Genomic DNA, 23521 nt, shown 5'->3' with positions numbered 1-23521 from the left:
AGAGGTCAAATTTAGAGAGTTTCACTGGAAATTTTTTTCTCATTTGGTTAAAATGACCAAAGATTTACAGAATATGTTTTAAAAAGATTTTAATTAATAATAATAATTTATGTTGTATAATTTAGCATTTTATGTTTTCTTTGTGTACATAATCTACATATGTCTTTAAAATTATTTTGTTGTTTATTGATATTTTGCTGTTGTTAAGTTAAAATTAAAATGAAAACAAAATGAAAACTTTAAGTATGAAGGGGCTTGTCCAAGCGAAAAAAAGTATACCACCAAAATGATTCATAAGATTCAGGTCCCTGTCATTTCCTCTATTAAAATATGTGTGCATGCCACTTCATCACTGATATAAACTGAAACTCTTTATAAGATTCTATATAGATCTTATTTCGAAACTGACGTGACCAAATTCAGCAATCTCAAATCTTGCTGAGTGAAATAAAACCTGCCTTGAAACTACACTGTCTTCCGAAACTCAAAACTCATTTACTTATTAAAAGACAATAAGGGCAAATGTGACACATTAGGAGAAGAGCAACAGAGAGAATGCTAATAATAAAGGTGTATTATTGACACTTTAAGCATGTACTTTTCTCTCTCAGCAGCAGTGAGCAGAGAGCCAGATGTCTGCTCTGCTGGTGTGGTCTAACCAGTAATTACCAGCTCTGAGAGGTGAATGTGAGCTCGGTCAACCGTTAGAAGGACAGGTTTCTAACTGACTACAGTGAGAGATGCACTTTCGTACCAAACAGTATACAGTATTAAAACAAACACCTATTGTTTCTCTCCGGCCCTTACATGGTGTTGTTTTGCAACTGTTAAACAGGCTACTTCAATCAGAGATTCTGTGTGATTCTAAAGGTATAAAACTGCGGAGTTCACACTGCATTAGTTGAATTAGAAAGATGGGAAAATTCAAAAGAAAGTGCACAAACAAAAACAGATTGCTCTACTCAAATAAGTAATTGCACACTGTAAATATCACAACATTTGGCCTCTTTACAAATGTGTGTACTCCCTGATGGATGTGATTTCGTTTGTGCTGCAGTAGCTTACTGTACTCTAGTAAAACTGCCAACTTGAATCTGCACTTATAAAAATAAGAGTCAAAAAAGTGACTAATTTAAAGGACCAGTGTGTAGGATTAAGTGGCATCTAGTGGTGAAGTTGCAGATTGCAACTAACAGAATACCTCTCTGCCCACCCTTCCCTTCCATGTGTGTAGGAGAACATACAGTGGCCAAATAACTATATAACTAATAAAAATCGCGAAAGACCCTCTCTAGAGCCAGTGTTTGGTTTGTCTGCTCTGGGCTACTGTAGAAACATGGCAGTGCAATATGGTGGAATCAGTGGAAGAGAATCCGCTCCCTACGTAGATATAAAGGGCTCATTCTAAGGTAACAAAAACACAACTATTCTTATTTTCAGGTGATTATACACTAATGAAAACATACTTATAAACATTATATTCCATTTCTCCCAATTGATCCCCCTAAATCTTACATACTGGTCCTTTAAACAAGGGGTTAGGTTTAGTTTCAGAAGTGGCTGAGACAGTGAATCAGTTGTTCTTCAGCAAAGAAAAGCAACCTGAAACTATGTGAATTTTTTTCCTGCATGCACATACATTTATATCAATCTAATATATATAAAGAACACATTATAATAAAACTGCTTATTGTGCTTTGCATGATAAATGTATGTATTATCGATTACTAACCCTGCTTAAAAACATGCAGAGGAGGTTGCAGGAGATGTTGTCAACCCTGAACAGCATCTGCAGCATACAACCCAACAAGTAGGGATGCACCAATTTTATACACCATATTAGTACAGGTGTCGATACTGACCTATTAAACAGATTGGGTATAGGCAAGACATAACCAATGACATACAGTTTCTTCGTCAGTGTAATTTTAAAATTTCAGATACATAAAAATATCAGTTACAGTCATTACGTCATGACATCTCTGGCCTCATGTTACCTTACATTAAAATGATCCCAAAGTGTTCCACAATTGAGATCAGCAGAAGGCAAAACCTGGGACTAAAAAGTCCTGATTCCTGAAGCTGATTGCTAAGAGCTCTCTGTAACAACTGAAGGCAACCTAGATGAGTATACGAACATTTTTATCGACTCAGAGCATCCCCAAAAGCTTCCTCGTAAAATGGGTAATACTATAAGGTATCTTGCAGGGTTAGCTGATGAACTACAGTAGTTGGCAAGCATGCTAGCTAGCTGGAAATATGCTAGCGCTAGCAGGCCTCACTAGTATATATACTTAAGGGGATTTAAAACTCTTCATTCACTCAAAGGTCAGCTTTTTCAAGATGGTTTATAATTGGTCATTGGCAAGAATTTGCAAGTCAGAGTTCACCAAAGTTAAACTTTATGTCAAAGATTTTCTTTGTCTCTATGAGTAAGTTCACTAATTCAATTGCAGGTTCATATTTCTCTGGAAAGTAAGAGGAGAATGTTTAGAGATAATTGGAGGGATAAAAGTTGTCCCCAGTAGAATTTAAATCTCTGCATTTACAGCAAAAAGTATACATACAAATGTAATTAGAAATTTCCAGTTTTTAATGTGTTTTACAATGAGTTTAACTTCTGTCTGCAAAAAATTGGTCACGGTTAAATGTAAATATTGTCACATTTTGGAGTGAATCTTTTAACCTTATTGCAAGGGAAAACTTAACCTCTGAGAGCCTGTAAATTACTCTCACAAACATGCAGTTAATCTGAAATAGGCTTCCTAGGAATCTCATTCATTTGTTCATTTGCAGAAGCTTTCCTTTAATCAGTCCTCTAGTGAATTTACAAGAAATTCCCTTTTATTGCTTAACATGGAAGGCCTAGCCCAGATTAGTCACATCAATGCAACTACCACTCTTTAGCAGGATTCACAGGAAAGACCTGAGGCGTTGATAGGCCATCGAGGAAAGAGGCTTAGAGCACAAATGGTTGTTCTGACAGCTAATACAGAAACTGATAACTCATAGGCAGAATACTGTTTAAAAAAAAAACCTTGTGGTCTTGTCAAATGAATAATCTTTTCCAAATGACTCTGTGTCCTCCTTTTTCTCATTTTAAAACTGAAAGAAGCACTATGAATACATAAAGAAAGGGAACACAGAGCTAGATAGAGGTAGACAGACTATCCGACAGGTCCTAGTCTTCTCCTTGAACTAATACACTGACACTGTTGCCTTGACACTCCTGATATTTCACTCAAGTTTATGATTCAGGTGGAGGCTTGCTGCTCATAATACATTATATTCTATATGCAAAGCTTTGAGCTTAGCTTTCAGTTAGTGGGTTGGTTTTGTGTCGCCACAAGACACAGCTCTTGTAATGGCTGAATCTGTGTAAATATATTTAGTCACAGCTTTCATTAACGGTGTATTCAATTTTGTTATTAGGTTTGTGCATGCAGTCTTGTGTCACACAAAGAAAAAATATTTCAAAACTGACAAATGTGCAGATGGCAAACTTTCATGTTATTTGGCTGGTACAAGAGAACTATCCACATTAGTGATAAAAAAAGGCTAAACCCACTAGAAGACATCCTGTAAAAAAGGTAAACTGCCTTAATCAAACAATAAAAATTCAAGATCCCTTAAATGTCTGGATTTAGTAGACCTTAAAGGTTCATATAAAACAACACTTAAATTAAGTAAATAAAAGCCTAAATCATTCATGTAAGATCTGACTTAAGAGCAAAAGAAACATGTGGAGCTTCACTTTGGTCTTTGGTGTCCATAACCACTCGGCCATCCAGGCTCCATCTTCAGAAGGATTCTCACAAATGAGAAAGTAACATGAATTACAGGCTTAGCAGATCATATCGACAAAAACAATTTCCAATAGACTTGAAAATCACCAGAGCGAGATGGTCCATCCGTCAAGTTTCTGTTTTCTCATTATTTCATTGTGCCTCAGTTGAGTGTTTTCATATCAGTGCTGCATTACGTTACGCTCTAATTCCTGTCAATCACCTGACACCCACAGGAAGAAATGGAAGTCTTGTCTTGGATATAATCCCTTAAAAACGTCAGGAAAACAAGGAACTAATCTGCATTTAATGGCCAAAAAAATATTTGGACAAAGATTAAACATTGCTTTAAGGTAGACTTAAAGTCCAATTGAAATCAAATTATATATATATATATATATATATATGTATATATATATATATATATATATGCACTGAGCTCCTCTCTCCTCCTCCCCATCTCTATCTGTATTCATGTACCATGAATGCATGTTACTAACTTGGCTTCTTCCTGGGTTTTTGTGCTTTTTCGTCTTGCAGGTTTCTATGGATCATGGTCATGGACTGTCTGGTTATGGATTGCAGGCTTCCATGGACTGTAGCTGCGGACCCCATGCTGCAGTGGTCCTACTTGACACCCACGTCTGCTGTTATTATTATTAATCATATTTCTATTATTAGTATTGTCGTTGTTGTTATTATTGTTGTTGCTGTGCTTCTTTGTGTCTCTCTCTCCCCTCTCCCCCTCCTTCTTTCTCTCTCAACCCAACCGGTCAAGGCAGATGGCCGCGCACCAAGAGCCCGATGTTTCTTCTGCTCGATGTTTCTTCTTATTAAAGGGGAGTTTTTCCTTGCCGCTTTTGCCAAGTGCTTGCTAATGGGGGAATGCCAGGTCTCTGTAAATTAAAGAGTACAGTCTAGACCTGCTCTATGTAAAAAAAGTGCCCTGAGATAACTTCTGTTGTGATTTGGCACTATATAAATGAAACTGACTTGACTTGACATGTTCACTATCTTAGTTTAGCATGGTAGCATGCTAATATTGGTTAATTAGAACTAAACACAAAGCTAAGCTAAGGCCAGTGGGAATGTCATTTTCAAGTATTTGGTCATGAACATAATCATTGGTTTTCACATTCTGTGCACCACAGTACCAAATTTCATCAATCAATCCAATAGTTGTTGAGAAATTTCACTAAAAAACAGCAATGTCATCCTCATGGTGATGTTTTTAGAATGGTCAGAGTATCACCAAAGTCAGTACGCTTCATAATCTAGGGACCATGAATATCTGAACCAGATGTCATGACAATCCATCCAGTAGTTGCTGAAATACAATATAATAATATCATGTTGGACCAAAGTGGTAGCTTGACCCATCAACATAGCCATCCCTAGAGTAACACCACTAGCATGGCTCATAAGAATTAGTAATGGAGAAATTGATCTTATATATTTTTGGGTTTCATGATGGCATATATCAACATATTGCTTTGAAAATGCATTTGTTTCTCTGTATGTCGCTGGTGGTCATACTGACTAAAAGCCAAAGCTATGACAGATATACAAAAATTGAAAAGGCTTTGATCCACTTTGATCACACATTAGCTTTCTAGCTAATGTCTCCCTATCTACATTCACGTCTTGTGCTGCACCTTTTCTTGCTGAGTGATCGACCAAACACTGGGGGACAAGTGCATTGCTAACATCAGTTAACATCAAGTAACAGGCTTGGTAGCTGATTAGCTACTCGGCATTGAACAGCTTTAAAAATCTCCCTATAAATGCCAACAAGATGCTGTCTGTCCTTGTAAGTTTGTAAGCCACAGTTACAAGCTCAGCTGTCAATTGAACATGTACACCAAAGAGACAGGAGCATTTCTGATGTATGTATAGCCAAATAACTTCTTTTCTTTCATTCAGTGATAAAAAAAAAATGTAATAATAAACTTGAAAGTCACATGATTTTACTTGTATGATTGAAAAATAAACCTCTTGACTTTTTCTTTTTTTACAAGGATTTTTAAAAGTCAGTTCTTTGCAGAGTCAGCTCATATCTGCTATGTGCATTTCCCCGTAAATTAGCATGTATGCATCATAGTATGGACAGAGAGGTCAAGGACAGGGCAACACTCATAAACTGAAGGAGATTGAATGCAACACGTGTAAAAGACAAAGGAAACCCACGCCCTCCAAGCCTGGTTCAATGTCCTGTTCTCTCTCTTTTCTGTGTCTCTTTTCTCTTTTTTAGTTTAAGGCATGTTTACATTTCACACAGGAGAAAACAGACGGAGAGACAATAAAACCCTGTTTATTAGGAAATGGCTCCTCTGTGCTTCACTGGCGGCGCCACCTGACCCCCCCCTCCCCCTTGTGCGGTTGCTATGGAAACACGCCATAAGAGGCAGTGATTTTGCCTCTCTGAGTGGACTGAGTCACCGAGAAAACCCGAGGATCCGGGCCAATCAAAGATTGCCAGGAGGCCAATTCAGAGAGCCAATCATGTGACGAGATCAGGACGACAGGGATTAACATTTCACAACTTTTGCTTTTGATTTATCACCTCTGGGTTTGTGCAAATATGGCAATTTCCCCTTCTCTCTGTTTTTTAGTCATTGTTTTCCTCAGTTTCTACCCATTTCGCGCCAACCCCCAGAAACTGTGTCACAATGACTCAGGTTAAATGGTCCTAGCAGCAGGTTATTACAGCTCACAGGTCACCACCACCTCTGACGCTCTGAAATGAGGAAGTGATACAAAAATAAATAGCTCTCAGTCACACATTGCCTGGTACATGAAATGTCACAGCAGAAAGAAAAGTGTTTACTCAATTAACCATTTATGCTTGTTTAACTTTAAGCTAAAGTTGTTATAACTCTACATTAGCAATCCAATAACCAGATTATTTACCCAGCAAGTAATTCATCCCGAGCTGAACTGAACTGAAGATATGAATTTAATGGGGCATAATGGTTTCCTTATGTATTAGCCTAATTGCAAAAAACCTTGTATATTATACATCATTGCAGGCTGTAATACAAGTTTTTTGGTAGATTGGTGGCACAGTTACAAGCTAAGTTTTCCTGTTTTAAGTAGGTAAGTCTGACAAAATACATTTTTTGTTTTCTAAAATGACCCATGGGACAGACAAAAAGGACTCATGTGATTGATTTCTGATCTGCCACAGAGTTGGTTGTGTTTGGTTGAGTTTAGGCAGCTAAAGCTGCTTTGTTAAGGTTAAGGGTACTAAGTTAAGGGTTAAGGGTAGGTACAAGATGGGACGTAAACTGCAGTCTCTTGAGTCAAAGTCATGCAATTTGTTGATCCAACCATCAACCTCAAATTAGAAACTCAACCAAGACATTGTGTGACTGTATGAATGTCACGCTACTTCCTCCTTTGCTACTTAGACAGGACAGTAAGTACTCTCATGACAGTAAGAAGTTGCTTGTCAGGAAAATGTGATTTTAGGTGGCCACAGTGGCCATATGTGGTAATGGACCATTCAATTTCCCATCATGTCCCAAGATTCTCCTGAGCTAAGTTAATAGACTAAGTCCACAAATACCCGCATCTGTATGATGTGTCATTGCTGCTGCACAGTGACAAATATGCTTGTCAAAATAGCTGCTGCTGCCGCTTTTTCTGCCATGATCTCAGAATTAACAAAATAGTAACCTCCTCGAGTGTTGCCACATTTATTGTTCACATCATGCTTCTTCCTCTTCTTTGTGTTTTTTTTGGCAGATTTTATATCATTCTATTCTATTTATTCTATTCTATATTCTATTTATTTCTAAGCTGTGCCCTCTAGTGGAACCTTCCAGTAACACACAAAGTACATAATTAACAATTGCATTCATGACGCAGCCAGATTTCTACACAAACACTTGGTTAAAAAGCAGGTATACTGTATCTTCAGCCTGAGTGTACATCTGTATAATAATATACAACTAAGCCACAGTACCTCACCACAAAGTGCTACTTTACACAATTAATGACAGTACCTTAAAAAGTAGTCTATTACTGTTTATTTACTTTTATTTGAAGTAACTTTTGCCCTGCTACACACATCTACACCATACGTTTCTGTAACACTGTGCTAACAAAAATTAAACAAGCAATGACAAATTGCTAGAACTAAAATATGACTGTGCTGACTGCAATTCTGAGTAGAAAAATAAACCCCAGCATGACTCAAACGGGTGATCTGGACAATCCAAACTTGAGCGTTACTGAAACTGACCCCTGATTGGTAACTTGTGTAAATGTTAAAAGCTGTGGTCTTCTTCAGTATTACTACTAACAAAACCTTGTCTGCTCTTAGCCTGTAAGCTACAGTTACCAGTTCCAGTACCCCAGCTGTCAGTTAAACACACACATGTCGGCCTACTCAGAGGCTTATCTAACGAGTCTTTCTGATGCATCTCCAGACACTTCCCCTTCCTTTGAGTAATACATTGATTTTTCACAGCAAAAAGTAATGACTTATGTGATTTTGGTTGGGCTATAAAGAATAAATCTAACGACATTCTCATGTTTTTATTCAAAACAGCTCAATTGCTGCCCGATACAAATGAGTCACGTTTCAGGACACGACTGTCTTCCACTATAAGGAACTATTTAATAGGAAAGAGGAGTTGCAAGCAATACTGTAGTAAAAGGTAACTGTGAGCACTGGGTCCTCTGGATTTATCGAGGCTGGTTTGGTGGCATAAGCAGGACCTGCTGACACGATGGAAGCAGTGCACGTTGTAAAGATAAGACAGCTTCGAATAATGGCTTTCACTGCCCCACTGCACAGTCCAATACTGTACACCCAGCTCTGCTGAGGCCCCGAGGGCTCTGAAAAAAGGAGCTCGGTTACTGCAGGTGTTACACACACACACACACACACTCACATACACACTCACATACACACACATCATCCATTTATGCAGATACGCCACCAGCCTTTTCGAAGTAAAACACTTCACCAGAAACAACAAAAATCTTATCTCTCATATTCTTCCTCCTTTTTTTCTCTCAAGTATGAGCAAGCACATGCAAACACACACATTTACTCACATATCCAAACACCAGCATCCATTAGAATCACATATTTTAACTGACTTAAGTGAAAACAACCCCCCCGGGAGCAGCAGAGTGGAGTGTTTATGAATTGCTTGCATTTCACCCTCATAAATATGAAATGAGCTCAATTAAGGCGAGCGCACTGTGTGGGATCGCTCCTTGACATGGCTCTAATTGAAATGAACAGCAGCTTGGCCCTCCCCTGCCGAGGCCTGCCTAATGCCATTAGAGGGGATCTGAGGGCACGGCTCTGTGTGTGTGTGTGTGTGTGTGTGTGTGTGTGTGTGTGTGTGTGTGTGTGTGTGTTTGTGTGGTTCATCTGACACTCCCACACACATCCACCTGACTATTTAATCATACACTAATCCCCATTCATACCTCAAACAACAGCAAGGACACTTATTGAATGAAGCAGCACACACACACACACACACACACACACAGAGGCTGCGCATACACTCCTCCTGTGTAGGAGAAGCTGTAAAAATGTTAAATAGGAACAAAAAGTGTGGGCTGTGTGCCAGCAGCATCTCGGATTAACAACACCTCATTGAACTGACGTAAGCCATAATGAGCACAAGCAACCTGACATGAATAAATGCAATCAAACAGAACAGAGGGGTCTTTTTTTTTTTTTTACTTGCACGTTGTTCCCACCTAGTGGAAAAGAGAAAGACTGCAGCTATAGGTGAATTAAAAGCACACACACACACACACACACGCAGCAGGATGTATTTATGCCCTGGGTGCAATCAGTGTTAACACTATCAATAATGCACTCACATTAGCCCGAAGGATAAGACCTGAAAGCAGCATGTTTCGTGTTGGATTTCCCAGGCCCAGGGGCAGTTACAGGGACACACACATACATATGCACACACATACACGCCGTGAGCGCTGCTGTTATGTAACCAATAGCCACGTGTTGCCGTGGGAACGAGGAAGGAGCAGTGTGGTGGTGGGGGGTTGGAGAGACAGAGACCAGACAGAGAGAGAGAGAGAGAGAGAGAGAGGGAGAAACAGAGACAGAAAGGCTAAGTATCGAATCAATAAGATGACAATGCAAGATTGTTGTTATAAAGTGGCCCCTCCCGACACAATCTAAAAACACACACATGCATGTGCACACAGACACACACACACACGGGTGTAGATTTGGGTACGGACGGGACATGTCCCTACTAATATCAAGGTGTTGCTGGATTGTCCCAACCAGTATTTTTACAGTTCTCCAGCAATCTAATCGTAATGTTAATGGTAAGATCTCAGCAGAGTTGCCTGGTTTTCTGCAAAAAAGTGATAAAGAGTGAAAGAGCAGGATATGGGGGATACTCGACCTGATTATCTGGCAACCCTAAACTTCAAGCTGTGCACATTGTTGACTAGCAGCAGCAGCAGCGGCAGCAGTAGCAGAAGTAGTTAGTATTTATAGTTTAAACGTTCCAAACATCACAGAATTGAAAACAACTTCACTGGACAAAACTAAGATTATTTGATACTATATTTGATTTCAGGCGTTAGGCGTTGTTAGCTAATTAGTGACTGTTGCTCAGACATGCTGTTCAATTAAACAACTTTATTACTGTTGGAGAAAATCCCCCCCTAAAGCAAATTAAGATGTCAGGTCCTCTTTAATGAAGAACCAAAGTGTCAGTAAAAGTTGAGCTTACTTAATAAGAATGAATCTTTGAAATTAAATTAATGGGAGAAATATTCAATATTTAATGCCACCTCTGCCTTTTTCCAAGACAGGATCAAGAGCAGAGTTATTATTGCATATGTGTCATTAAGACATGAACATTATTTATAGGAATAGGCTATTCAGATTCCTATGTGTCAATAGTATGTTTGTTGTTGGTACAGAATTATTACACATGTGCACTGGTATTGATTGCACAAGATCACATCATCAAATTCAAATAGTTTCAAAATGCAGGAACATTTTTGCTTGCAGGTGATACACCAGTCCTTCCCATGGTTTGTGTTATGATGGTTAGGTTTATGTACAAAAACCACTTAAGCTTGGGAAAGATCATGGTTTGGGTTAGAACAGTAAAATGCAGTAAAAATCTCCAGTTTAATGGCGCCTAAATGCCTGATGTGATGGTAAAAAATGTCTGGTTTGTGGTCTAAAGGGGAAGCCCATTCCTTACAAACTACTATCAGCACAGAAAACCAGTCCAAATCAACAGCCTGTGGACTACTGGCACGGAATCCTGTTCTATGTCAATAGTTTGTGAATTATTGCACAGTTCCGTAGCCGTAGCCGGTGCCTTATTTATAAGCTAGACTAGCTACAGCTTGTTTAACTGATTTATTTGTGCCTGTCAGGCATCATTCTATTATGACAAACCTGTCAACAGTAGCCTGAGCAGCACAGAGACACACAGACGGGAGAGCTGCAGCCTCTCAGCTGAGCTCTGACGTCATAGTGAAAGATCTAGCCATATGTTCAGGAGTTGAATGAAAAAAAAATACAAACAGAAGTTTTTGAGATGACTTAAAGATAGGTTTGAGCATCAGTCCGGCTCTTTATGTGTGTATGTATGAGCACATGTGCTTATGAAAGAGAAAAGAGATGATGTCATGTCAAACCCACAAAGAATTATCAACAGCTCTGAGCTTCATCTGTACTGTGCAGACATGTGTTATCAATCCTCTCGTTTAACTCGAACAAGCATATTTCCCAAAATGTTGAAGTATCCCTTTAAAGAACTGAGGTATGCAGTGAACAGAACATTTGAAAAACAAAGTCGCCAACACTCTATGATGAACAAACTATGACAAGTTTTCTCAAATATTTGGCTATTTTTTTTACTGCGGTTACTTAACTGGCTGAGATCTACAGTGATGCCAATTTTCTGTTCCTCTGTGTCTACTTCTCTGGCACAACGACAATGCTTTGAGTTGGTGTGTGTGAGTGTATTACAGGAGCAAAAACAGTCCACAGAAGACTGCACGCTCAAAATCTAAAGTAACATTTCACTTTTGGACAAACCACAAAGAGAATAATCCCCTCAGTGATGGAAAAAGAACTGGTCTGGCCTGTAAAAACGGCAGCTCCGTCTCCTCTCTATTGTTCTGCATCTAGGAAAGGGCAGCAGAACTTTTTCTGGGAAAGTCGTGCTCTGCTGTTACATCAGGGAGAGGCAGAGGAAAGGCTATAAACGGCAAGTGTTCCAGGTCCATTTTCAACAATCTAGGCCAGTCATGCTGACGTAAAAGCCAGTGAAGAAGAGAGGAGCTGTTGCATCGCTCATCGACGTGTAGAAGTGGATGTGGTTGACGAGGGATTAACAAGTGCATGTTTGTGTGTAAAAACAATACAATGTCAGCATCATCGGGCCCACATCAAGAGGCTTTCTGAGAAATCAAAGCCTTCTGTGTGCTGTTTTTGTGAATTTGCAGGAACTCGAGAACATTGTATAATCCCTACCTAACCCTGGCACTTCCTCCTGCAGAGTGAACTGGTATGGCTGGTCTACTGGGTTCCAGTCACTAGGGAAACTGGTGCCATGGAGAGCGCCTCCCCCTCCTCCTTGTGCTGGACAAACACAGATGACACACCAAAGAAACTCTCCCAGCTAGCACCCAGAAACGGATGTAAAAACCGACAGGAATAAATCCACAAGCAAATACAGCCGTGTCAGTAGCGGGGGCCCAAAAAAACGGGTATCATCGACTGGCTTGTCTGTTTTTTTGTTCTCCATCTTTTTTTTTATTCATCACTCTGACCTCGCAACTGTTTCTCTAACCCTCCCCGACTCTTTGCATATTTTCCTCCATCTCTCTCACTCCCCGTCTCCCTTCAGGGCCGGTGTCGCCATCCCTTCTGTTGCCTTGGGGATGTATCTCACTTTAGTGGGCTTGCAGGCTGATGGGTGTGAGAGTGTGTCAAGGGAAGAAGAGGAGGAGGTGGTGGTGAGAAATGGCAGGGCATGCCAGGCGGTAAACAGACGACGAGACGCTGGTCGGAGTTTTGTTGCCATGGGATGCTATGACACAGAGGAACAGTTTGAACTTCCTGTGCCCCCCATGACCTCAGATAAGAGCTGGACGCCAGCCCCCAGCCGGAGAAATTCCCCTGGCTTTGCTGACCTTCAGCGGTGGTTAAAGCGGTTAAGGAAAAGGTCAGTGCGGTCTCCTGTCCGATGGAAATGAGCACTTCCCTTTTTCAGCTATGTGGTTTTGGGTGTCATGCACAGACGCCAAGCAGCATGGGATACATGACGCACGCTAAGCGCTCTCTCTCTCTCTCTCCCTCTCTCTGTCTCTCTTCCCATCTGTGGCTGAACAAGACACTGGAGAATGGCTAACATAGCAGCGTTGGTTCATGTGACACTCCCCTGTGCCTTTGGCCTACTTAGCGGAGCTGTAGCAGTCTGTACCTCCTCTAAAACCTCTCTCCTTTAACTAACTCCTCTCCAACTACCTCCCCAGTCATCCTCCTGTCAAAAATCAAGGTATAACCTCTTCAGCTCATTTCTCTCCTCAACCCCGGGAGTAAACACTTTTGCATCAGTTTTTATAAACTCTTGTTGTGCGCCCAAATGTTCGTCAAACCTTTCCAAAATTCTAAAGAGTCCATTGCTTTAAAGACATTACTGTTCGAGCGAGCGGAATGCGACAACAAGCAGGAAACAAGCACGTCTCCTGCTGAGGTACGCTGTGTATTCTTCCCGTTTTACTTTTGTGATAAAACCACTGAAACGTTTATACATGACATGCTAAAACATAGAGTCATCAAGTCAGCAAACTGACTCAGTAATGTTACACATCACTATTAAGTTACACATCACTATTAATCTGGCTAACATTAGCAACCGTACACTACTGGTCATTCCAGACTAGGTAAAGCTGTAGCAGCGAGGGTGCATCGTGTTTCATATGAATTTAGCTTTTCATTTTTAAGAAGAAGATAGTGTTATTTCTCTTCTCAAACATACAGTGTGGCTTTAAAATCTGTTGGAGATGCAAAGTTTCCAAAGATAACAAATACGTCAAATACGACGATAACAAAATGATACACATGTATATGAAATATTTTGACTTAATATAAATGGTGATGTGTATATATATATATACGTGTTGGTACATGTACTGTATATAGGAGAGACTATCATACAGTAGCAAAGGCAGTTTCTGCATTTACAGAGACTCTCTGGCGGACTTTAAAGCCTGCCTACGTAACTTTGTGGAACAGTGGCCAATATGTCCTCAAGTGACAGAGGATAATGGTAAGTACTAAAACAGTGTAACAGTAAAAGAAGAAGTGGAAGACCCACAAAGAACTGACTCAGTGATTTCAGCTACACAGTAATGTCCATCAAAAGTTTGCTAACATTAGCCACCATAAGATACTGGTCATTGCAGACCGAGTAAGGCTCTAGCAGCAAAAAAAAAGAACCCCTGGGTGTTGTTATGTAGTGTTGTGTTGTATTTGTTATGTCTTTCAAAGGTTATCTGGTCTCACTTTAAATTCTATTAAAGAGACAACATTTCCTAAGATGAAAAATGTGTCTGGCTGAGTTGCTGGGGAATAAAATGAACGCACAAGACATTTCTCTTCAATATAGTGTTTTGTTTTGTTTTGTTTCACTTGCTACTGAAACAAGCAGATCAACATTACTAATGTGATACTGTCATGCAGTGCAGACAAGTGTTTTTTCATTTTTTAAAGAATTGTAACTAATTTCTCTCTAAATATCTTATCTCCCAACGAATTTCCCTCCCTCTTTCCCTGTTAATTCTCAAAAAAAATCTCTTACCAGACTGTACTTTCCCTCCAACTAACTCTTCCAAGTGCCCCTCCCATAAGTATCCTTTACAACTATCTTTTCTCTTTTATGACTTCCATCTAACTTTTACTCTTTTAACCCCTCTCTCCCTCCTCATTTATCTCCTAGAAATTCTCTTCTCCACCAATCTCTTCTACGTATAGCTCTTCTAAACTGTCTGTAAAAGTGTTATCTCTACTTGAACTCCCTCTACAAAATAACTATTTTTAGGTACCTCAACTTAATTGATTTCCTCATCTTTCCTTTGATCTTTAAAAATCTCAACAAATTCCTAAACACAAAAGAACATCCCCCAATTGTCTCCCATGTCCTCAACCACCAAAACTCCACCTGCCCTATGTCACCCGATCACCTCCCCTCCACCCATTACAACTCTCTACTCCTGCTGTCTCTCTTCCAACTGCTCTCCCACTGACTCCCAATGCAATCATTTTCCAACACCTTTCTTCCGTCTAACTTATTGTGAAATACATCTATGTCTCCTGCAGCTGCATCCTTTCATACTATATCATGTAACTCATCTCCCCCAAACCAGCTAGATTCACCTCTCAACTCTTCAGCTCTCTCTTCATTCTGCTCCTGTGAATACTTCCTGGTGGCAGAGCTCTCTCGGTCATGCTCCGCAATGCGAGTGCCTTTCTCTTGGACGCAAATCAAAGCAAACAAGGAGAGCGTGTGTGTGTGCTTTATGTGTATGTGAAGAAGGAAGGGGGTGAATGGGGGAGGGAGGGAGAAAACACACAAACAATCAAGAGCTTCCTGCTAAACCACGGCTAAGACCCAGACCATCACTTTTTTTTCACTCTTTTTCTTTGCATTTCTGTGTTTATGTCTTACCCCTGCAGCCCATCCCCCCCCCCCCCCCCCCCCCCCTCCTTATGCTTTAATTGCCATGACCAGCAGACATATGGGCAGTGGTCTGTTGCCAGAAAATGTTACATCTTTGTTTAAGCCAGGCCTGATGTCCCTACAGTACCGCAGCCTTGCCAAATGAGAGGATGTAGAGGGAAATAACAAAAACAAATACTGTAATGTTAAATTATTTTTTTCCTAATGCTCTCTGTCTTTCCCTCCTCCCCTCCTGTCGTCTCTAATAAAGACGTGGGCAGTTTTCTCCTCCATTACCCCGTGCCCTGCTGAGGTTTCATTTCACGTCCTCCCCAGGCCAGTCGTATGCCAAGGAGCTCGGTGCCAGGCCAGACTCTCCCTGCCAACTCACCCTCCATCCTGCAGCCTGCTTAACAATGCAATCCGCCGCTCACCTCTGACCAGACCAGCTCCATTCACAGTTTTATCACAACGCCCCCTAGAAGGCACGCAATGCAGTGGATTTGCCTTGAGAAGTTTATATACCACAGGAAGAAAAATCAACAGGGTGGTAAACAAAAAGGTGATAAATCAAAGTCTACAGTCATCAGGCATGAAATGAAAAAACACTATGATAAAATTATATTATATTTTCAGAATCAAACTTAGCCTTTTTGCCCTGTTTAAGTAGGGTCTAAGGATGAGTCCAGAGCAAGATATCAACTCAAAAATGGATCAGATGGCCATGAATCTTTGTATGCATATGCATAATCCCCAGAGGATTATCTGCAGTCATTTAGGCAAGCCCCTGACCTTTCCAGTACCATCACATGGAGGTCAAAATTCCCATTCACCAACATTTTTCTCAAAAAATGATGGCAGTTATTATGAAATTTACTTACTGCATTTATGATCCCCAGAGGATGAATCCTAATGGTGTGTTCAGACCAAACGTGAAGCAAAGTTTTCACGCAGTGCGATTACATACAAACTCAATTCAAAGACATTAATAGATCCAAATTTGCGCCAGGCAGCATGAATAGACGTTGATGTTTCAACTTGAGCAAAAACTTTGCACATATTGCGGGGCTTTATGAGTGTACTTTATGAACGTACAGAAACAAGAGGGGAAAAAGGAGGGAGACTGGAGGGGAATAACAGAAAGAACCAGATTTCTTGGTGACTTCTGAGTTCAGTCAGAGGCTGAACTGAACACACGCAGACACACTGCCTCAGACACAGTCGGTGCCCTTGGTCACTAGCTAGCTTACAGCTAATGCACAGTAATGTATTTTGGCAGTCTGGGGCAAATAAACACAAATGATCCAGCGGTCAAACTCATGTGAGTAACACAAGGGGAAAATTTGCTTCATGTTTGGTCTGAACACACAGTAATATTTTCTGTGATCCTCTGATTGTTGATCTTTCTGGTAGTGCCACCATCCGCCAGAATTTCCATTAGTCCAAAAAAAAATTACTGGGCAGACTACCTTGAAAATTTAATTAACACATTCATGCTCCCCAGAAGATGAACCCTTTTCATTTTGAAAATCGTGTTTTTCTGTAATGTCACAGGCCAAAGTACTGTGTCAACTTTGGAAAAAAGACATCTATAATCTAACTGACAGATTCCCATGAAATTTACTGAGCACATGTTCATGCTCCTGAGAGGATGAACCCAATCCATTTTAGATACTAAATGGGTTTTTCTCAATTACCACAAGCCAAAAATAAAATTTTTGGACACAAGATATCTCATATCACAAATCTCATAATCTATGGCATTCCATTTATAAGGCAAATTCTTGCTCCCCAGGGGATGAACCCTTTCCATTTTGGCCCCTAAATAAGCTGTCCTCTATCATCACCCTCAAGACAAAAGACTTTGGACACAAGATATTTCACAATCAAACTGGTAGATCGCCAGTTTACGGAGCATGTTCAGGCTCCCCAAAGGATGATCCCTTTCCTCTCTAGACACTCAGTGGACAAAACATTAATTTGCATGCAAACAATTGTATTGTACACAATCAATTGTATCTCATAATCTAACAAGCTGGCTGCAATGACATTTACTAAGCATATTCATGTTCCCCGACGGACAAACTCTTTCCATTTTGAGCGCTAAATGAGCTGAGACATTCTGACAAAAATGTCATATACTGTGTATCTCCAAATCTAACGAGCAGATTGTCATTAAATTTACTGAGCACATACACGCTTCTAAGAGGATGAATTTGATGGCTGAACATTGCAGTCTCTTGGGAACACTAGCAGGGCTTTCCAATATGATGTTAAGTAGCTGTAGACGAATCCTGTTCCCATATTAATGTCAGCCTGAGAAGGTGAGTACACTCTAAACCTTATCGTGAGTAAACTGATTTTCCGTAGACATTTCCCGTCACCAATTCCCTTGATAATACATTCTGTCAGATGGCTCATAGGGCCTTTCATGATCTGCTTTGAGAATCATCTTCCCATGTCCATTTTACATCCCTTAGGAAGCCCAGCGTTTGCTGAGGAAATATTTGAGGAGTGTCAATTACCGAAGCTGTTATGAAAGTCCTCTAAGAGCCAAGAAAGTTCGAGTGTGCTCAGTCTGGGAGGGCAGCTGGCCAGAGAGATGATGAGGTCACTGTGAATAGCAACCAGGGAGGTTGGCTCTGAACTGGAACAGGCAAAGCTCTGAACAAACAAAAGCCTGTGTCACTACTTTTAGTGAGCAGAGGGTAAACACATTTCATAATCAAATGCGCACTTGCCCAACCTACGCGGACACTGAGTCATTTTCACTGCATGTTTGTTGATTTGTGGATCCGGTAGCAGAAGTGGGGTGATGATCCTGTCGTCGACAGCGGTGACGAAGAAAGTGATCGCTCATTAGTTTCTTTGTTCCTGTCTCACTCTTTTATCTATCTGTGGTTTTCCTGTCCCTTCCCCTTTTCTCTCTCTCTCTCGCTCTCTCTCTTTCACTCTCTCCCTCTGCAGCAGTATAATGTCTGCAGCTCTCGCCCCTCCGCTGCCTCCTGCGTCACTTCCCTTCCTGGTCGACTGTCATGTAAACACAAGCACACCCCTGCTCACAGGCGTGTTCTCATACACAAGCTCGAAACACACACACACACACACACACACACACACACACAAAAACACACACACATACACCCAGTCACATGGGAGCTGCTAATTATGACCACATAAACCCAGCGGAAATACAACTTTCACAGCTGGCTGTTTGAGCTACACTCACATTGAGAGCACATAATTCACAGACACACACAAAAAAACGCACCATTTACTTCAATTATTCAGTGAACGCACACCAGAGGAGAAAAAAAAAAGTAATGGGCTCATTTCTCAGATTAGCCTCTGATGCTGGGGCTACAAATAGCAAGGATTTTTCTGTAGCAGTGCTGCTGAGGAGAAAGCACTGAGAGCCACGGACAGAGATTTAGTGAATAATGGAGGGACGAAGGTTTAGCTGCATATATTGGGAGGAAGAAAGGCTTATTTAAATCAGAACGAAACATCTATTTGTTGAAACAAGACAAGCATAAACATCTAAAAACATCTGACAGACGTCATGCGCAGTCTGTGACGCAGATGGGATAGTCTGTCTTCGGTGAGCACATGCATGCACCCAGAAAAAAAAACAGACAGATAAACAAGAACACACACACACACACACAAACAGGCATGCACGGGCCATGTTATCACTGCTGGACTCCTGTGACACACTCCACAGCCATTTCAAGCATGTCACTAATCTGAGGTTCAAGCTCATTGGTGGAATTCTGTGCATATAGGTTTGCCAAGTAATGCTCTCAAGGGCGGAAATAACAGCTTACAGCTCTGAAAGTTCTCTTCAAAAGGGTGATGGATTTGTTCTCGGCTAATAAGGCCAAACACAGCAGGATTAATGCTGGTTAATGGTTAATGCCGCAGGATTATTGCAAATTTCATTATCATGCGAGGACTGAAGGACAGCAAAGCTCATGTTCTGCCCTGTTCATACTTGTTGGGGCACATTTGTTAGTTTGTTTACAAGGGAATGAAAGACAATGCTTCGATTCAAAGCGCAACATGTTCAGCTGGTTTGATTAAAAAAAAAACACGAGGATGCACAGAATTCACAGGTAACCCGAACCCTGAATTTCTACTAAAGCAGGAACCAGTGATGACATGAAAGATTCAAGCACAGATACAGCTGATACACTGTTCCTGATAAAAGTCATACTGAGAAACAGTTGTGTTCAGAGGTCTGCTATTGGTTCATTATGTATGATAGAATCACTGTTTGGCTATTACATAATGTCTGTCCTGGATTCTAAAGCTCATACATCATATTTCCCACTACAAAAATGCTTTACCAACTGGGAAAAATGGGTAACAGCCAAGTGGCTCCAGACTCCCAAAATCCCAGCCTCACACAGTGTTGATTCAATTCATCAACTTGACATCAACACTTTAATTTGATTAATTAATTTGATGTCACTGTTTGTTGGGTAATTTGCTCTACTTAAGCACAACATCAAATAAGGCGAGTCCTGCATTATTTCTTGTCGTTTAGAGGGTCGAGATCTTTTTTTTCTTGTCAACCACAGTTTCCGACATCGGGAAGAAACTTTCAATCACAAACTTGAAGCCAACGTGGAGGACATTCCTCAAAGATTAATAGAAATTTGACACCTATAATTCCGTGTCAACTGAACTCAATCTACTGAGGAAGATTTTGCGATATGTTCGAAAGCTCCAGAACAGCAACTAAATTGAATTTATGGTGAGACTGTTCTGGTAACTAGTTTTATTGCCTTTATTATTGTATTTAAGTTTATATGGCGCTCAGTTGATGGATATTTGTAAATTACGTGGGGAGGCCGACAGGGGCCCAAAATGAAATTCTTGCCGCAGGATGTGCAGCTGTGGGTACTGTGCAGGCAACAGCAGTGAGTCGGGTAACTGTTAAGTTTTCCTGTTCAGTGTAGTTCATTTAGGGCTGCAGCTGATGATCATTTTCAGTATTGATTAATCTGTCAATTATTTTTACAATTAATTGTTTAGTCTACAAAATTTCAGAAAATTGTGAAAAATGCTTGTGACGTCTTCAATTCGCTTGTTTTGTTGGACCCAAAGATATTCAGACTAAAATGATATAAAACAGAGAAAAAAAAGAGGAAATGGTCGCGTTTGAGAAGCTGGAGAAAGAGAAAGTTTGACATTTATGTTTGATAAATGATTTAAATGACTAAATTGATTTACAAAATTGCTTTAAAAAAAATGTCATTTAATTTTCTGTCAATTGATTAAATGAATAATTGTTCCAGCTCAAGTTTTATTTATTTGTTATGGAATTGTTTAAATGCTGATCAAATCTTTGCTACTACCTCTGTATTATACTGACTGCAGAGTATCTGCTTAAAGATATGAGATATAAAAACATAAAGGTAAATGTGATTCTTACATGGTATACATGGCACTGCATTATTGATTGAGGATGATTCATTAGGCCTCCAAATGCAAAACCAATACAAACACTGATATAAATGAAAAGATGTGCTGAATGAAAAGAAGACTAACAATACCAAATGTGCAAAACTGGGTTACCATCTCTCTAAAGATCCTCCTGATATCCCCACATTAATCACCATATGATGCGAATTTATGTCATAAAGAAACTCTTCTCTGTGTCTCAAAACTAATTTTAGAGGGTTTCCTCTCCACTGCTTCCCTTTTCTAAACGTCTGGACATCCTTCTGCATCAGCTGGAGCCTACTCCAGTAGGCCCAGTCTGAGAGTCGGTCTCTGCTGCTAGTAATCATCTCCGGAAGAGCCACTTACATTAACACAGTGAATTATTTCCCCTCACGGCTTGACGTGGCCAAAATTAGTCTGTCTGAAAGTACTTTGTGTCATATGTGCGCACACAGATGTGACTGCCCTGTTATGAATCAGCAAAATGTTGATAGGTGTGTGTGTGTGTGTGTGTGTGTGTGTGTGTGTGATAGAATGTGAATGTGTGTGTGTGTGTGTGTGTGTGTGCGCGCGCGCGCGTGCCAGTGTGTGTGTGTGTGTGTGTGTGTGTGTGTGTGTGTGTGTGTGTGTGTGTGCGTGTTTGCGCAATTGTCGGAGCAGCAGGCAGGTGGTTTTCTTGTTTTCCTCACTGGTGTGTACTGAAATATTGAAGAGCCGAGGGCACTTCGCAGGCACGTTTCCAAACATCCCGCAGGAAAATTGGATGGTTTCATTAAACAACAGGGCCGCTGCTTGAAAGCTACACACTCATAAATGATTTTCACTGCCAAAAAATTCCATACTCACGGTTAACATATGGCCACTTTGTTAACATTCAATCCGACTTTGCGGCATCGCTGCCAATTAAATTGGGGAATTAAATTCCTACTTTTTGTTAATGAAACCGATACAATATTAAATCACTGTAATTAATCCTGGCCAGTTGCTGTAAATGTCTTATAAAACCATCAACAACTTCACTTGTTCTTGGCAGCTGGACACAGAGCTTCAGGTTGGGCTTGTAAGAGGGGCGGGATGTTTCCAGTCAAGCCTGGAGCGCCGTGCTGAACATCAAAACACAGTTTTCAAGCTCCAGAGCGAGGCCTTATTCCCACTTGTTTACTTCAACTTCAATTTCTATGTGCGCAACACCACCTGGAATGCGGACACTGGCGAACACAGAGTGCGAGAAAACGCACATGGCACATGATCAAGAATCTCCCCTGCAGGAATATTGCGCTTTCTCCAACAAGACACTTTCCAAAAGCTGAGAGATGCGGGTCCTCACTAGAATATAGCAGACTACCAGGCACAACACAAGCGCGCAAACGCACCTGCGGCAGCGACACAGAGCCGATCCCACATCAGCCGAGCTATTAGAAATAACTTCACTCACGCTGAAAGGCGCTCCTCTTCTCCTCCGGGACCGACGCGAAATACGCGCACTTAGAGGCGACATTTTCCTCCGCTTTTAAAGTGCGTGTTATAGCTGGCAGGTGCAGCTGCGAATAGAGAGGTCCCGTCCGATGAAGCGCAGTGAGTCCAGCTCGGCCCGCCCCGACCAGGATCGGCTCGGCTCGGCTCGGCTCGGCGCCGCTGTCCCTGTGGCCGCAGGACTGCTGCTGTCGGCAGATGACTGCGTACATTCTGGCCTCCTCTCCATCAGCCAAGAGCTCAGCTCACTCTGACTCTCTGTTCCTGCCTTTTCATTATATCATGTCCATGTGACACGCTCAGGCCTCTGTCAATGGAAACTTAAAGGGACCTCCCACGTGACGGCGCTTCTGCGCGCTCACGGCGGCCAATGCGCGTCCCGGAGAAACAAGATGCTGCGCCCTTAATAAAAGTAAACCAGAGGGCCTGAAGCCACTCGCGGTGTTTTACCGTGTTTTCAACGGAATGATGACTGTGAGGATTACTGTGTAACTAGTGCTGTGATAGTGATGTCACTAGTAGTGATAGGGATAGAGATAACTCTTTGTAGGCTAGTTGTGATGATGATGATGATGATGATGATGATGACGATAACTTGTGATGATGATGAAGATGGCAAAGATAACTGTTATGATGATGATGAAGATAACTCAGTGGTTGTGATGATGATGATGATGATGATGATGATGATGATGATGAAGAAAACTGTTAATGGTTGTGATGATGATGAAGGTAACTATTAGTGGTTGTGATGATGATGATGATGATGATGATGATGATGATGAAGAGTGTGTTATTGTTGTCTGTCATGACGTCATGGTAATGAGGATGATAGTGTCTAATTAAGTTATTAGTCATAACGACAATAATGATATTGAAGGTGGTGCTGATGGTGAAATCAGTGGTGGCGATTAAGATGAAGACGATGGTGTTGGTGCAGGTGTTTATGATGGTGATAGTGATGAAGATAAAGTTGATAATGCCTTTTTGTTGTCCATTTCTTTCTTCCACAATGAGGTCATGCTGTGTGTGACATCACCATGGGATGACTAACATTGTGGGGAAACACAGCTTATCTCATATCAGAGACAGACAAAAGCGGCACCTACGACA

General features: G+C 40.9%; 1 long non-coding RNA gene across 1 annotated transcript in view; it reads right to left on the bottom strand.

Annotated features, from left to right (window-relative positions):
* Nucleotides 1-22750, bottom strand: part of LOC137175859 (uncharacterized) — a 68835-nt gene extending 46085 nt beyond the window's left edge. Inside the window, exon 1 of the long non-coding RNA XR_010925732.1 lies at nucleotides 22371-22750. This is a non-coding gene — a long non-coding RNA (uncharacterized lncRNA). The remainder of the gene's footprint in view (nucleotides 1-22370) is intronic.
* Nucleotides 22751-23521: the final 771 nt, after the last annotated feature.

This window comes from Thunnus thynnus, chromosome 23 (genome assembly GCF_963924715.1).
Source record: "Thunnus thynnus chromosome 23, fThuThy2.1, whole genome shotgun sequence".
Lineage (NCBI taxonomy): Eukaryota > Metazoa > Chordata > Actinopteri > Scombriformes > Scombridae > Thunnus > Thunnus thynnus.
Note: the sequence above shows the minus strand (reverse complement) of the source record. Positions and strands in the feature narration are given on the sequence as shown.